This window comes from Sminthopsis crassicaudata, chromosome 3 (assembly GCF_048593235.1).
Source record: "Sminthopsis crassicaudata isolate SCR6 chromosome 3, ASM4859323v1, whole genome shotgun sequence".
In the NCBI taxonomy this organism is placed as follows: domain Eukaryota; kingdom Metazoa; phylum Chordata; class Mammalia; order Dasyuromorphia; family Dasyuridae; genus Sminthopsis; species Sminthopsis crassicaudata.
Genome location: NC_133619.1, coordinates 540,248,420 through 540,264,696, shown reverse-complemented (window position 1 = coordinate 540,264,696; position 16,277 = coordinate 540,248,420). Strand labels below are relative to the sequence as shown.

The 16,277-nt window shown below is 31.4% G+C and overlaps 1 protein-coding gene across 4 annotated transcripts in view; it reads left to right on the top strand.

Annotated features, from left to right (window-relative positions):
* The window catches only part of CNTN5 (contactin 5), a 1,627,773-nt gene that overhangs the window by 182,091 nt on the left and 1,429,405 nt on the right, over nt 1-16,277 (top strand). For all 4 annotated transcript variants that reach the window (XM_074304449.1, XM_074304446.1, XM_074304445.1 and 1 more), the window contains exon 2: nt 502-601. The gene's annotated coding sequence lies outside the window, so the exon portion shown is untranslated. The remainder of the gene's footprint in view (nt 1-501; nt 602-16,277) is intronic.

The following is a 16,277-nucleotide window of genomic DNA, read 5'->3' as shown; positions in this document are numbered from 1 at the left end:
GATATAGACATAGATATATTTCTAAAATGTAATCATAGAAATTTTATATGGGTGGAAAGTAAAGCATAAAGGTCCATGGATATCAAAATCCTTATGGTGCTTTTTTAAATGTTCAGGTTAGAGAACTTCTCTTAAGGTATATTGTATAATAATCTCACAATATCTTCCCAATTGTCTCACTTCTAATAAGGATCTACTTTAAATGTACTTGTCCAGTTCTTTGTTCTTTTTTATGTCTTTATATATTTCCCTTTATAAAAAAACTATGAGGTTATAGTGGACCTATTCAACTGTTAAAAGGAAAAACAATTTGTTATTATAATGTTTATATTTTTTCATATAATCTCCTGTATTTTATCCTTTTTCTTAAATATTCTTGGGATAAATTTGCTTAGTTGATTGTCTTGACAAACTTTCTTTTAACTAATTTTACACAAGCAAATTTTTTTCTCAACAATCTCTGAGTTAGGAAGTTCACGTATCATTTCCCCCATTTTGCAGATGAGAAAAGTGAGCCTCCAAGGGATTAAAAGACTTGAACATCTGAGCCAGGATTTGACTCCTTACCTGATATGATCATGAGCCAAGATCACCATTAAAGGTAATTTATATAAGATTATTTATTTCTTTAATTATTTCTTATTTATTTTAGTTGAAGAATCTCTTGGACAATGACATAGGTAGACTAAGAACTCTGAGATCTAGTGCTGCCACTAGAGGATAAACGTGTCCAGAGAGTGAAGTCTTTGGCATACATTGTTAGATTAAGTTAAACTGGCACTCCAATTTGTCAAACCCATGCCTGTGACTACTTTTCATGTATATTAGTCATAATTATTTTTATATACATATTTTATAATTATTTCTCTAAGACTGTATCTCTTCTAACTCTAAAAGTCTGTGATTCTTTCACTCTTAAGAGAAAAACCTGGTTCTAGAATCATCTCAGCCCCATAATATAAGTTAGATTAGAAGGGAGGATCTAGGACTAGGAATCAGACTATGTTCAGGAGTGTATGGATTGATCACTGTAGACTAGAAATCTGGCTGGGGAGCAAGTTTACATAAAAGCAATTACACTATAATAAGGGTTGAATCCAAAGGTAAGTAGCTATAAATCATATTTTAAAGCAAAATCATAAATTTGGTTATATATTTTGACTTGGTTGTGTTTATCATTCTATTTTCTCCACTCTAAAGCACTATATAGTATTATCCAGTAATAAATATTGATCTATAAAATCCTAAAAAATGGTTTGGAAATGAAAAAATAAGATGGATTGGTGCATTACATCTCCTGTGCTATCTGTCTCTCCTTTTCATTCCAATTGCCACCTCCTTGGTTTGAACTTGTATTACTTTTCACTAAGAACATTTCAATAACTTCCTAACTGGTTTTCTTACCCTCAGTCTTTCTCTCTTCATCAGCCCTACAGTGCTGGCATTCCATAATAATAATAATTAAAATAATAATAAAAATTACAACTCACATTTGTGTTGAACTTTAAGTTTACAAAGCCCTATATCTGTATTATCCAACTGATCTGCTAGATGTTACCTGTACAAAGAAAACATTCTCCAACATGAATATTTGCACAATCAATTCTATTGTCTAATTGATATTTTCTCATCTTAAAATACCTAGCATGCCTCTGAGCCCAGCTCAAGTTTCACCACTTTCTAGAATTCTTTTTTGATCCCTCTAGTTACTTTACATTTACTTTTTATTTATTTAAGTGCACCATATTTAGTCCCTCAAGATAATTTAAGCTCTGTGACAGCAGGAATTAGTTCATTTTGATCTTTGTAATCTTTGTGATGGGAAAAAGTAGAGATTACTGAGGATACAGAAGCTTGAGCTTTTGGACATACCATTTTATTAAACAATGTAAGTCAGTTGTATAACAAATCAACCAGGCAACCTCAGCTTGGCAATGAACTCCCAATACAGGAGGAAACAGATTTTTATGCATAAAAAACAATTAACAGGCTATAAATCAGTATCTAAGATTAAGGACTTTATGTATTGGGAGGGGGATGAGTGAGTTTCAGAAGTTGGAAGGGGAAAGTGAACAACAGGTAGATTTTCCTGGGATATGAAACAGATTCTATTCAATTCACATGATTAACAAACAGGTGGGATTTATTGAAAAATTATATTTAAATCTCAAAATGAAATCAGTTTTGCAAAACTGAATCAGTTTGAGTCACACAATTTTCTCAGTCAAGTGCTTACTTAGCATATTTTGTATCTTTTAGGTACAAATGTTTCTTTGTAAATCAAATGGTTACTTTTTATCAATTACAGGATTATTTTGATGAACTGTCTTCATATATCTAAAAATGACAAATAAAAATTTGCATTCTTATATAATAAGATGAATAATCATTAATCTGGCATTCAAGAATTGTAAAGGGCTAGAACTGAGCAAATGCACTTGGATAATGGAGCACTTGAGACTAATTGCCAATTGGACATTTCTCTATTAGCATGTTTGAAGGAGGACCCTCCCCAACTATTCATTCTGTGCTGGCTGGATTGGTGGGTGTGGACAAAGAAGGGGAAGTGACTTGTGTGGGTGGAGTAGGAGGAGGAAATTGAGTCAATTCTCCTGACTGTGGAGAGAGAGGAAGGGGGTGTGGAGATTGTTAGATCTAATTCCCTGACCTCTATCTCAAAAGACCAAGAATAAAGACTTTTGATTATCTTAACTCCACCTGATTTCTGGGAAGACAAAGTTCCAATAAAGAACTCTGGTCTTTGTTTCATTTTCCAGCCATACCTCCTAATATTTTTTTCTCACTTACTTTTGTACTGAAATGAAATTTGTTCAATTTCCCCAAAATTAGTCCCATTCATTTCCAAGTCACCTTTTTCTTCATGTTGTCCTATCACTGTGAAATTCACTTTTTCTGTTGAAATATTATTCAACCAAAATTTTGTGTCACCCTCTACATATTATGTGCTGCCTTTCTGTCAGGAGGCAGGCAATTTTCTTCTTCTGGGTATTGTAAAATCATGAATAATCATTGTATTGATAATGAATATTTTAAGTCTTCATACTCATTCCTTTCTTTTATTGCTCCTGTATGAACTTTTATATCGACTGTGCTCACTTCACTTTCTGCATTAATTCATGCAAATCTTCCCAAGTTTCTTTGATGTTTGAAAACAAATAAAATACAATTTAAAAGAAGAGACAAGAAAGAAGTATTTCCTGTTCTTCAAAGCCTTTCAACAGTAAGCATTTTCTGAATGTGTAAGAGAATATGAGATCTTCCTCTTATAACTCAGAATCATTCTTTGATTCAGTTTCTAATGTAGTTCTTGGAATAATAATTATTTTAGTTGTTTGTTTATTTAAAATTAGATTGGTCATGTATTTCATTGGTATAGGAACTATTCATGAAGTAACTCCATCTACAAAGTCAGATAAATACCTTTTGTGCAATTTATGTTTTTGTATACTGATTAAGACATTGAGATGTTAAGGAATTTGATCAGGGTCATATCTTGTGTCAGAGGTGAAATATGAACCAAAGTCTTAATACATTTTCATTTTTTATTGTTTACTTATAATTTCTTACATCAGAGTCAGTCATAAGATTTTGAACTCAGAAGACATCTTAGAGATAATCTTCTAACCCTTGTCTTTTACAGATGAGGACATGGGAATTCAGGTTAAATGACTTGTGTTCTCTCTCTCTCTCTCTTTCTCTCTCTCTCTCTCTCTCTCTCTCTCTCTCTCTCTCTCTCTCTCTCTCTCTCTCTCTCTCTCTCTCTCTTCTTTACCATGACTTTCATTTAGAATTATTTGCATTGTTTTCTCATTTTTGGTCCCCAATTATAATATTCTTAAAGATAAGGTCTGAATCTTTGTAATTTTTGCTAGTGTCTTATACCAATGTTTTACTCATAGGAGGTGTTCATTAATAAATGGTGCTTTTTTATAGTAAGAAAAAACTGGAAATTAGCTTTCACTGAATAGATAACTAAGCAAATTTTGGCATAGGATTGTAAAACTAATTTGTACTAAAATAATGAATGTGTAAAAGGGAGGAATAAGGGGAAATTTTGTGATATGATGAAAAGTGAAATAAACTGAAGAAGTAAAACTATATAAACAGTACCATCAAGGTAAAGTATAAGAGTGACAACCAATCAAAACTCAGTGCAGTGCAATTATAATGATTTAAGTTGGTCCTCAATAAAATCTTTCAAAGTGTTCCTCCCCCTGAATCTTTATAGAAATATGGGAATGTGAGTGTGGGACACTACCTTCGCTTAATGCCAAACAGGTTTATGTTGGTTTTTCTGATGTATTATATATATATATATATATATATATATATATATATATATGTGTGTGTGTGTGTGTGTGTGTGTGTGTGTGTGTGTGTGTTTTTCCTTTGTTAGTCTTCCTTATGACAAAACAATGACTTTTGTTGCTAAGGAAAAGGAAAGTAAATTGGGGGAAAAATGTGAATAATTATAAAAAAAAAAAATGGTGGTTTTAAGGTCATCATATACCTCCCAGGGTAAATGTAACATTCTGGTTTACACACAATTACAAAATTGCTGATTAAAACATTATGTGGTCTTTGGTAAAAACTACAATTTCCCAACTTTTATCATCAACATCATCATTACTATTATTATTATTTAGAGATTCTCCTTAAATAGTCAAATTTTTTTTTTCTTTTCCGTTTCACCATTTAAAAAACATACAGACATAACAATTTGGGGACAAAATCAGTAAAATTTCATCAATTCTCCATACCTATTATGGAAATTATTTTGAAAGACTCACCAGACTTAGTTACTTGACATGTCCAACACTTCCCTGGTACAAACATTTTTCATTGGTGCTCAAAACTTTCCTTTTTCCATTGAGAATGGCAGCTAACAGAGGCTGCTGCATTATTCTCTTTTCTCTTTTTTATCCTACTTGAACTGAAGTAGAAAAAGAAAGTCATACTGGACTAAGAACTAGGAGACCTGAATCCAAATTCTGCCCCTACCTATATTAAATATAGGAGAATCACTTTCTTTCTACTTTCTAAGTTTCTTTAACTATTATGTATGTGTATCTAGATGTATGTATATATATATATATATATATATATATATATACACACACACATATAATCAGTATATACATATATGTATATTTGTATATATATATATATATATATATATATATATATATATAGGTATATATACACACATACCTTACATATATGTGTGTATACATACCAATATATACACAAACTATATAGAGATAGATTTGTAGATAGATTTTTAGATATACACATATATGTCTTCAACATATTTTTTTGTGTTGTGCAGACAATGCTTTACAAAATCTAAAATTCTATATAAATAGGACATGTTTCATGAAAGGAAAGTGTCTTATTTTTATTTCAAATAAAGAGCTAGACATTGCCCTTAGAAGAATGTGAACTTCTTGAAGACAAAGACTATGTGAGATGTTTCTTTCAATATTATCAGTGATTAGTATTGTACCTTACAAACAGTAAACATTTAGTAAATAATTGTTGAATTGAACTAATTGGGAATTGAATCCCTTTTTTTGCCATTTATTACCTGTGTGACCTTGGTATTTGTAATCACTTAAATGCATATTTGTAAAATCACAAATACTAGGAAGTTGGACTATATTATTTCTGAGACTCATACAAACTCTATGATTCCATAAATTTAAATGAGTTCCTTAGATATTTCTACACTCAAATGGAAAAATCAAATCACAATATGTGTCTCAAAAAGGTTTCAATCCCAATTTGATGATCAACAGATTTTTAGTTTTTATTTTTCTTTTTTATTAAGATGTGAAAGAAGGAGCTAAGGAGCAGGGAAGGGGGAAGAGGATGAAAGGAAAGCAATTGCAAATACTGCATTTTGTTGGCTTCAACTAATTACTCTATTTAATTCCATTTGTTTAGATCCTATATAGAAAAGCAGTGGTATTTGAAAGTCGCAAAGACATATACCTTGAATATCCCACAGGCCAATTTAAACATTTTGCCATATTTTAACATGGCAAATTATTCTCATTTGTCAAGAAGTCAAGTGACTTTTATTTGCTGGAGTTTGTTGAAATTAACTTGATTATGCAATTGTTACACAAATGTCTTTTGAAAACAAGGAATTGACTTGGCATTTCAGTTTATTTATAAAAATATGTTGGAATGACCCTTATCAAATCTATGAATATTTGCTATATACATACAAATATCTTCTATATAGGATGATTAGGATGTTATAATATGTAATCATTATTGACATAATCGAAATTGGTAACTTTTAAATAATATAAACAAACAGTATGTGGTAAGTTATCTGAATACTTTTATATGCACACTAATATATGTGTATGAGTTTTCATTGTTCATTTATTTCAATTGTATCTGACTCTTCGTGACTCTGTTTGGGGTTTTGTTGGCAAAGATATTTAAGTGGTTTGCCATTTTCATCCCTAGCTCATTTTACAGGGGAGAAAACAACAAAAAGAGTGTTAAGTGGCTTGGCTAGGGTCTCACGAAGATTAGTTAGTCTTCCTAATTCCAGACTCAGAACTCTAGCCACTGTGCCACCTATTGCCTCTGGGTTTACATGGGTGGGTGTGTGTGTGTGTGTGTGTGTGTGTGTGTGTGTGTGTGTGTGTACAGAAATAAGTAAGACCAAATTGCTGTTATAGAATGTAAATTATGCCTCTAAAATGAACTTTAGACATAACCTTATTTCAGAAATAGCAATGTTCTAAAGTACAAATAGTAGTAGTAATAGTAGTTGTTGTTGTTGTAGCAGCAGTAGTTGTAATTGTCATCAGATAGTCATGGAAATTCCCAATGGAGTAGCACCTGCAGCAGTATTTTAAGATTAACTAGTCACAATTGCCTAGTTAGACTCAGTTCTCACCTGCATCACTAAATTCTATCATCTCAGAATCAGAAGTCATTCCTCTTTTTATCATCACTGCCAAGTGGTTATCAATCTATAAAGACTTCCAGTGATGGAGAACCCACTGGTTCAGAAGACAACCCATTTAAGGTTTGGACAATTCACTGGATTTGGTGTTAGAAGATGTGAGTTTGAATCACAACTCTGCTATTTGCTACATGTATGGTCTTGGGCTTCTCACTGATTGTTTCTGAGACTTTGTATTCTCATCTGTAAATAGTGGAGAGAAAGACTAAATAATTCTGAGTTCCCTCTCAGATCTATATCTATACTTCTCTTATCTTAATTAGAAAACTGATGTATAATTCTAAATATATAAATATTTTGTCCTAATTTATATAAACATAAAATTTTAAATATATTTATTTGATCCAAATTGGTAAAAAAACAAATTAAAAATATGTTATTTTCCTTACTCTAAGCCACAATCTACCTCTTGCCCATTTCTTTTTTTTAATAGTATTTTATTTTTCCAAATACATGTATAGATAGTTTTCAACAATCATTTTTTTTAAACTTTACGTTCTATTTTTTTCTCCCTCTTTTACCTATCTCCTCCCTAAGACAGCAAAAATTCTGATAGAGGTTAAATATGTGTCTTGCCAATTTCTAACCATTACTCCTGATTATATCCTCTTCAGCTTTCCCACAAGCCTGATCCATCTTATTCATGTCAGACTTTTATCTACTTGAAGGCTCTGTGATCAAGCTCAGTCCATCCAAGTCTTTCTTCCTCCAATGAAACAACACTATCATCATTCTTATTTTATTTCTCTGGATGTGCTGTAATCTAGCATTATCTTTTCCTAAAATAGGGTACCTGCAACTGAACACAATAATCCAAATGTCATTTGACCAGGCCAGAGGCATAATTAGCTTCCTCATCCTGGATATTTTACCTTATAATGTAGACCATTATCTCATTATCTCGTTAGTCACTATTATACACAATTGAGATATGTTTAATTTTTAATTTACTAAAACAACCATCACTTTTTCATATACACTGTTGCCTGACCATAATTATTTCTTCATTATTAGAAATATTATTTCAGAAGGGTATATATGACTTTATTGAGTCTCAGTTTCTTCATGTATAAAATGAGGAAAATACTTGTATTTATAAACAGGTGGCATAGTGAAAGGAATACTAGACATGGTGGCAGAAAGACCTACACTTAAACCTGCCTTAGATATTCATTAACTATGTGACCCTGGACATGACACTATACTCTTTTTAGCTTCAACTTATTAATCTGTAAAGTGGAGATAATAAATAGTTCATGGGGTTGTTAGGTGATTAAATTAGATTATATATATATACATACATACATACATACATACATTATATATATATATCTTTATTTCGTTGTGCTATATAAATTCTAGACATCATCATCACCATAAGCATTATCATTATCATTGTCCATCTCAAATGACTATTGCATGTGATAATCTTCTTTGTATATTGTAAATGATACCTGAATGAGCAATAATCATTGCATGTATATTAACAAATCTTCATGTCCACCTGAAATGTCTCCATACAACTGAAGTCAAATGTAATTCAACCATAATTGTATTGTAATGCCATAGCTTCCTCATTTTAAACTCACTGTCCCAGCTGCTTTTGATATCTCTGACATAGGAGAATATGGGCTACTCTGGCAAATGCAATATTTCTGCATATAGAATATATTTTTGTTGCTGTTTTAACCAAAACTGATTTATATGGAACTTGAATATAGTCTATAATCATACTCTTAGGAAAACAATAAAAGTAATGCAAACAGGGAAATCATTTTAAGAACTGAATAAAACATCTTCAATTGAATGAAAAGAAAAATTTAAGACTTTAACAATAAATGCATTCTCTATATGGCAATCTAGTACAATTATTATTATTTTTTTTACCAAGTGCCTTAATGTGTTTTCTTTCAAAGAGATTTTGCTTGAGGAATGTGAAGAGTGACATGTGAGTAGTATACTATTCATTCATGTAGGGGCTGGAGAGAAGAGGAGATAAAGAAAAGGAAGAGAAAAAAGGGAAGGAAAAAGAAAAAGAAAGGAGGAGAGGGAGGAAATAAGAAAGGAAGGAAAAAGATCACTTTAAAATGAAAGGAATTATGACAAGAAGAAAGTTAAAGGTATTGCCTTTAAATATTTTGTATCCCTTTTCACAAGTTACTTTAAAATGCATTATCTAATCTAGTAACACCAATCCTATGGACAAATTTAAACAAATCTTTCCAAACATTGCCCTATAATATGCTTGTCCAGAAACTACACTTATTCTGGGTTTACTGATCACTACCATTGATGTCATGTATACCTTATTTCATGATTTCTCAGGAAATACAGTATTTTTAGATATTAAATATGCATTCAGTTCAATGTAATTTCACAAAAAAACCCAAAAAGCCACATGACAGTCTAGTTTTATGAAAGATTGTGAAAGTAAACTCACTTCCATTTGATCAATGATGGACAGAAATAACTACACCCAGAGAAGGAACACTGGGAAGTGAATGTAAATTGTTAGCACTACTGTCTATCTACCCAGGTTACTTATACCTTCGGAATCTAATACTTAATGTGCAACAAGAAAATGGTATTTACACACATATATTGTATCTAGGTTATATTGTAACACATGTAAAATGTATGGGATTGCCTGTCATCGGGGGGAGGGAGTAGAGGAATAATTTGGAAAAATGAATACAAGGGATAATATTATAAAAAAATCACTCATGCATATATACTGTGGGAAAAATTCTAAATAAAAAAAAAAAGAAAGATTATGAAAGTTGAGCAAAGATGTTTTTCTTCTACCTATTATAAGCAAGATGTATATGTATATGTATAATATGTAGAGAATACCTAGAATTTTAAAATTGACAACATATAATATTTCAAATTAGTGGAAGATGTACAGCAAAAACGTGGAACAAAGAACCAGCATTCTTAGTTTTGGCCAGAATCAGATTAAAATATAATTAGGAATTCTTTAACAAAATAAATTTTAAAAGCACAATAGAGCAAAGATAATATTAATATATGATTTTTCTAACACAATTTGCAAGGCAGAGTTCCATATATCTATATACACCCAAAGTAGCAACACCTAAATGCAAACAACTTCTAGGAGGAGGCCCACAATAAAGCAAATGAAACCCATGAAGAATATTTCCAGATCTGGAAACCAGATTTGGAGAACTTGTGAAATTGGCACCTACAGGGGAAATTACTGACCTAAGTGAAGGGACCTTATCCACTTTTAGATAGGGAGCTACTTATGTCAGAATGTGGCTATTAAGTCATTCCTTAAGAGCCTGCAGATTAGGGAGCTAGGAGGAAGTTATAATGTACAGAGTGAAGTAAAAATTCAGCCACAGGGCAGCCACAGAAAGGGGGCAGAATTAGAGCTGTGGTCTAGTTTTCAGGTGTATAGAGGCAATTAGTCTGATGATGAGCCTCCAAGCATAAAAATGTGATTCAAGACCTGCCTTTGTTGAGCCTCTTCTTTTGAGTTTTAAAAGAACTTACACTAACAATAGTCTTGGAGCTTGTCAGAGAAATAGGGAACTTTTCTTTTTGAACCTGATTTTCCAATGTGTATAAGGGAAGTAATATATATTGGTTGTGACCTTTGTCAATGGAACTAAAAATTACATAATAAAATCATATGAATATGATTTTTAATATTTAATATGAATATATCAGCATTTTATTTGTCATTCTTTTCAAATATGATTAAATATAAAATATTAAATAAAAATAAAATTTACTTACGCAAATTTTCCTAAATACTTACATTAGTTTAGAATGTATTCTTTTTCTCTTTTTAATTAATTTCTTTAGTACATTTGACAGAGGTATTTTACTAAGTGCTTACATACATACATACAGTTTTACATTCATAATATTTTTTAATTTTCCTTTATTACCTTGTCTTTTGCATTCTTTTATGTCTTATTATAATATACTTTCTCTACAGAATCAGTAAGTCAAGAAGCATTTATGAAACCCTGACTATGTATGAGGTACTATGGTTACTATTAGGAATCCAAAAAAAAGGCAAAAATATTACCAAACTTCAAAGACCTTCAGTTCTAATGGATAAGATAAGATGCATGCAACTATAATGTGTATGTGTGTATGTGTGTGTGTGATGACAAATTGGAGACAATATCAGAAGTCAGACACATTGAAGGGGAAAAGGGACTAACACTGAGGGAAAAGGCCCTTTTGTAAAAGGTAAGATTTGAAGAGAAACTTGAAGAAAGTTAGAAAATCTATAGCTGTATAGTAAGAATAACACCTTATATGTATAGAGAGTTTAACATTTTCAATTACAAAACCATTAAAAAAAACACTATAGCATGAAGTCATGTCTAAAGTCATCTCAAAGTATAATGACATGGAGCTATGCTGTTAACCCTAGTGAATATTACCAGAGAATTTTGAATTATATGCACTTTGATTGCTAAAATGTTTGGAAAGTAGTAGTCTGATAATTGGTTTTTATTAACTTTTAAAAGATTTTATGCCATGTCAGATTAACTACCACTTATTAAGTAACTACTCTGTCCTATGCAATGCAAATACAAAGACAAAAATATAACATTTCCTGCTTTCAAGCAACAGTATGATCTATTGAGTTCAAGACTTGAAGTCAGGAATGTTTAGTTTTAGATTGTAATAGCAGCATAGATTTAAGGTCAAAGAAATCTTAGGAATTATTAAGTCCCACCTTCTTGGTTTACACAGGAAAGAGACAGAGAGTATGGACACAGAAAGATAAGTGACTTATATGAAATCCCAATGATAGTGAGTATCCAAAGCAGAATTTGGACCTACGTTTTCCTGTCTCTGTGTTTTGTGCCTTGTTTACTGTTGTGTTTTTTCCTAATTCCATCTTCAAATATATGGTTATACACAAGTCACTTTCCTTCTCTATATTTCAGTTTTTTTAATCTGCAATATGGGGTTAATAATACTTACAGTGATTTCTCTCCAAGTTAATTATATGGCTCAAATAATATAATACATGTAAAGCACTATATAAATGACAGTTGTTTTTTTTTTTCATTAATCTCCTAAAGGGCTTATACTATAATATGCATTTTAGTATATTGTGTTAGGGTATGATTTGATTGACTATACAAGGGAAAGATTGATCTTTTTTTTTTTTTTTTTTTTTTTTTAGGAAATGTGAAAAAAAGAAAGAACAAAAGTAACTGGGAAGAAAGAAAGGGCTTCATGGAGCAAGGGACAACTGAATTGAGCCTTTAAGGAAGATAGGGAATCTGACAGTCAGAAATGAAGAAAAAAAAGATGGCATCTATAATGGATCAGGAAAATGGCTGTTGAGTTTTGTGAACAACATGTAGTACAATATTGCTTGGTTAATTTTTTCCTTTAAAATGTAATTAAATAAAAAAGGAGGAAGATACTCTAGACTCAGGGCTGAGTCTTGAAGGCAGTCTTTTCTTCTCCCTTTATTTTTCAAATGAAGAAACCAAAGCCTCAATAAATGATATGATTTATTAAACATTACATGGATAGCAAGGTAGTATTTGAACTCAGGTGCTCTGATATTAAATAAAAATGCTCTTTCCACAATTCCACATTCCTTATTATTACCAGTTGCCCTCTTATTCCCATTCTTGATTGTTTGCTCTATAAGGATAGAGATTATTTACCTCAGTATCTGTATCATGCATTGTGCACAGTGCCTTGTGCACAGAAACACAATACATATATACTGCTAAATATAAGGAAGAAAGTTCTATTAAATTTAGGCCTATTTACATGCTTTAAGAAGGGATAAGTTTGAGTTGACATAATTTCACATATGTATTATTCTCAAATTTCTTTTCATTATACGTGTATACTTCTCCTTATGAATACAAGATAAGTTGTCTGTTCCACAATTTTATATTACTTGTTTTCTGTGGATGTATGATACTATCTGCTTTTATATTTTCTCTTTTTAAAAAAGTGAGTTTACTTTCCATTTAGCTAAAACTTTTCAATTCAATCCAGTCAAATCCTAGAATCATTTCTTTTTCCATTCTTAGTGAGAATATAAATATGGATATAATTTAATTCCTTTCCCTATTGTGTCAATACCCTGATTCTTAAACTAATATTTTTTCAAACCATGCTGTAGCCACTCTGGTAGTCCTCCAACATCCATCAAAATTTAGGTTCCTGATATTGGTACTTGGGCTCTAATAGGTAAGATTTCAACTGATTGTGTCTGGTACAGTGTTATCTGCTACTTCTCAATGAATTCCAAATCACATTACCATTCCTTGGTCAACTTTCCTTTCTTTTTCATATCTTTCATGTGTTTATATTCCTAAAGCTTAACAGAGTGCTTGACACATAATAATACTTAGAAAATGCATTTCATTCATGCATTTATTCATTCAGGAGTTTCTTATGTGATCGTTTAACCCATTTCTTGATACTTATTAAAGAAACAGAATTGGGTGGACATTTTATAGATTTCTGCATTTAACTCATCTCTGGCTAAAAATAATACAAGTAATAATTACTCCTTAGTGGAAATTATAGTTATCAACCTCATTGTACTACCTTAAGCTAGCTCTCAGATACTCATTAGTCTTTTAATAAACTGATGTCTCATGACTTTCTAGATTGGTATTAGCAAAATCTGGAAGTCTGCTGGCATAGCTTTGGAGAATTCTTATCTCCATGTCATAGTGAAACATCACTACAGGATTTTTGTGGAAGCATAATCAGATTGTATAATTTGTTATCATTATGATAAATTGAATCACATTTTAATTATCAAGAGAGATATTGTTCACTAGTGAATGATACTTGGTCAGGAAAAAAAAGATGTGTTCAAGTGCTGTTTCTGACAGTTATTTGCTGTGTGACCTTGAGCAGGTTACTTAACTTAGTGTCATGAGTGACTCTTTAAAACTATCAATTATGGAGTAGCTTACAATCTACATTAGTAGAATTAGTTTCTTCATTGGTCATTCCCTGTAAGAATGAAATCATAGGGTATCTCTCTTTCAAATGAAATGATCAAAAAGAAGTTTCTTTTAAATTACTTATTAAAGATCAATCTAAACATTTGTAGCCCTCAGCAACTAACAGTTATTTACACATACAAAGTATTATTATTTTTAAATTGAATTGAATTTGACTCCATGAACAACCCAAAGTATTTCAGCTAGCTCTGTAGTACAAATTGATCTGCACTAAGTAATTAAGTCAATAAGAATTTGTCAAACAGATTTTTAACATCTTCTTGATGATACTTAAACATTTTCCTTTCTTCAAATCAACTTTACTTAGGCAAAACTTCTCTTGATTTCAGTTAAGAATAATTAATGCCATCTCAAAATGCATTAAGTAGAGGTGTATTAAATCCAGAAATAAGGAAGCAGCTGGCACACTTTACTATTCCCTGATCAAATCACATTTGGAGTACTGTGGTCAGTTGATGATAATAAGGTATATAGAGTTGTGAAAAGACCATTTTATTCAGTATCAAAAGACCTGGGTTTAAATTGTGTGGGAGTAAGATATGATGAAGAATTTATAGATTAAGGACATATTGATCAGAGACTGCTAGCTAACATAAACCAGGGCCACTAGGCTCCAGTCATATGAAGGCCTAGGCTGCATTCCATTGTCCAAATGTGGCATTAAGTGACCAAAGGTTGTAAATCTTGCATTCCACTGACCAAAATAGGGGAGGGCAGACTTGTATGACCAATCACAACACGTGGAGGGTGGGATTTTGGAGGTTCTTTGCCTGAAATGTATAAAAGTTGTGAACATTTTCAAGGGAATGGCTCTCTCCTGCTGTGAATTTGGCTCACAGATCAAGATGGGGTCTGCTTCTTGAGATTCTAATAAATAATTCTGCTTTTCTATGAGTAATCTCTGAGTAGTCATTTTTGGATAGGATTTTCTATCCCTCACAAAATCATACTTTGCTATCCACGTAATATTTAGCAAGTAATATTCATTTGTTGAAGTTTCAATTTTTCATTTGTAAAATGAAGAGGACAGAACAGATTACCTCCAAGATACTTTACATCCCTGAGTTAGGGTATTTTTTTCCCTTTTTTATTTAATTAATTTTTAAAAGAATAATTAACTAAGTCATGTTGGACTATCCATTGTTCACAAAATTCAACATTTTAGGAAGGCCATTGATCCAAAATTGCTCTCTCTAAAGTTATCAATAATCTCTTAGTTGCCTAATTTGATGACTTTCTCCCAATCCCAAACATTTTGTTTTACCTTTCTCTAGTCTTTGAAACTATCAACCACTCTCATTTTAAGAATCTCTTTGCTTGAGGTTTTTATGACTACTTTGTTCTAGCTTTCCTCCTACCCATTGAGTCACTCTGCTTAATCACCCTTCACAGGGACCTTAAATCAGCCACACACCCCTGTTGCTTGTTTTCCAAAGTCTGTGCATAGCTCTTCTATCTTTATATTATTCACTTGATGATCTAATCAGTCCCCTAAGTATTCATTTATTGATTCTTAAGTGTACTTTTTTCATCCAACATCTCTTTATCTTCAGTTCCTCATCTCCAACTATCTATTTTATATATATATATATATATATATATATATATACACACATATATTATATATATAATATATATATACAATTGTATGTCAACAGATATAAAATTATATATATATATATATATATATATATATATATATATATATATATATATATATATATATATGTAATTGTATGTCACCATACACATCTTAAACTCAGCATGTCCAAAACAGACAAAAAGTATCCAATTCCCACCAAACTCTTTCATCTTCTTGTCTTCCATATCACTATGAAGGATTCTAACAATTATGTTGTGATGTCTAAGAATAGAATAGAATGAAGGAAGGAATGAAGGAAGGAACGAAGGAAGGGAGAATTAAAAGGGAAAAAAGCATTTAATAAATGTCTACTATTTACCAGGCAATGTGCTAAGTGCTTTACAAATAAACCATTTGATCATTACCACAATTATAATATTATTCCCTCTTGTAGTTGTGAAAAATCAGGCAACAGAGGCAATTTGATTTGCCCAGGATCACAACTGGTAAGTTTATGAGATCATATTTCATCTCAGGTCTTCCTGATACCAGGCCTATTACTCTATCCAGTGTACCACCTAGTTTCCCTCCAGTACATAGACACTCACATTAATGTACAATATTTGAATAATTGTTTTACTCCATGAAATTATAGACTCTTCACCAAGTATCATGT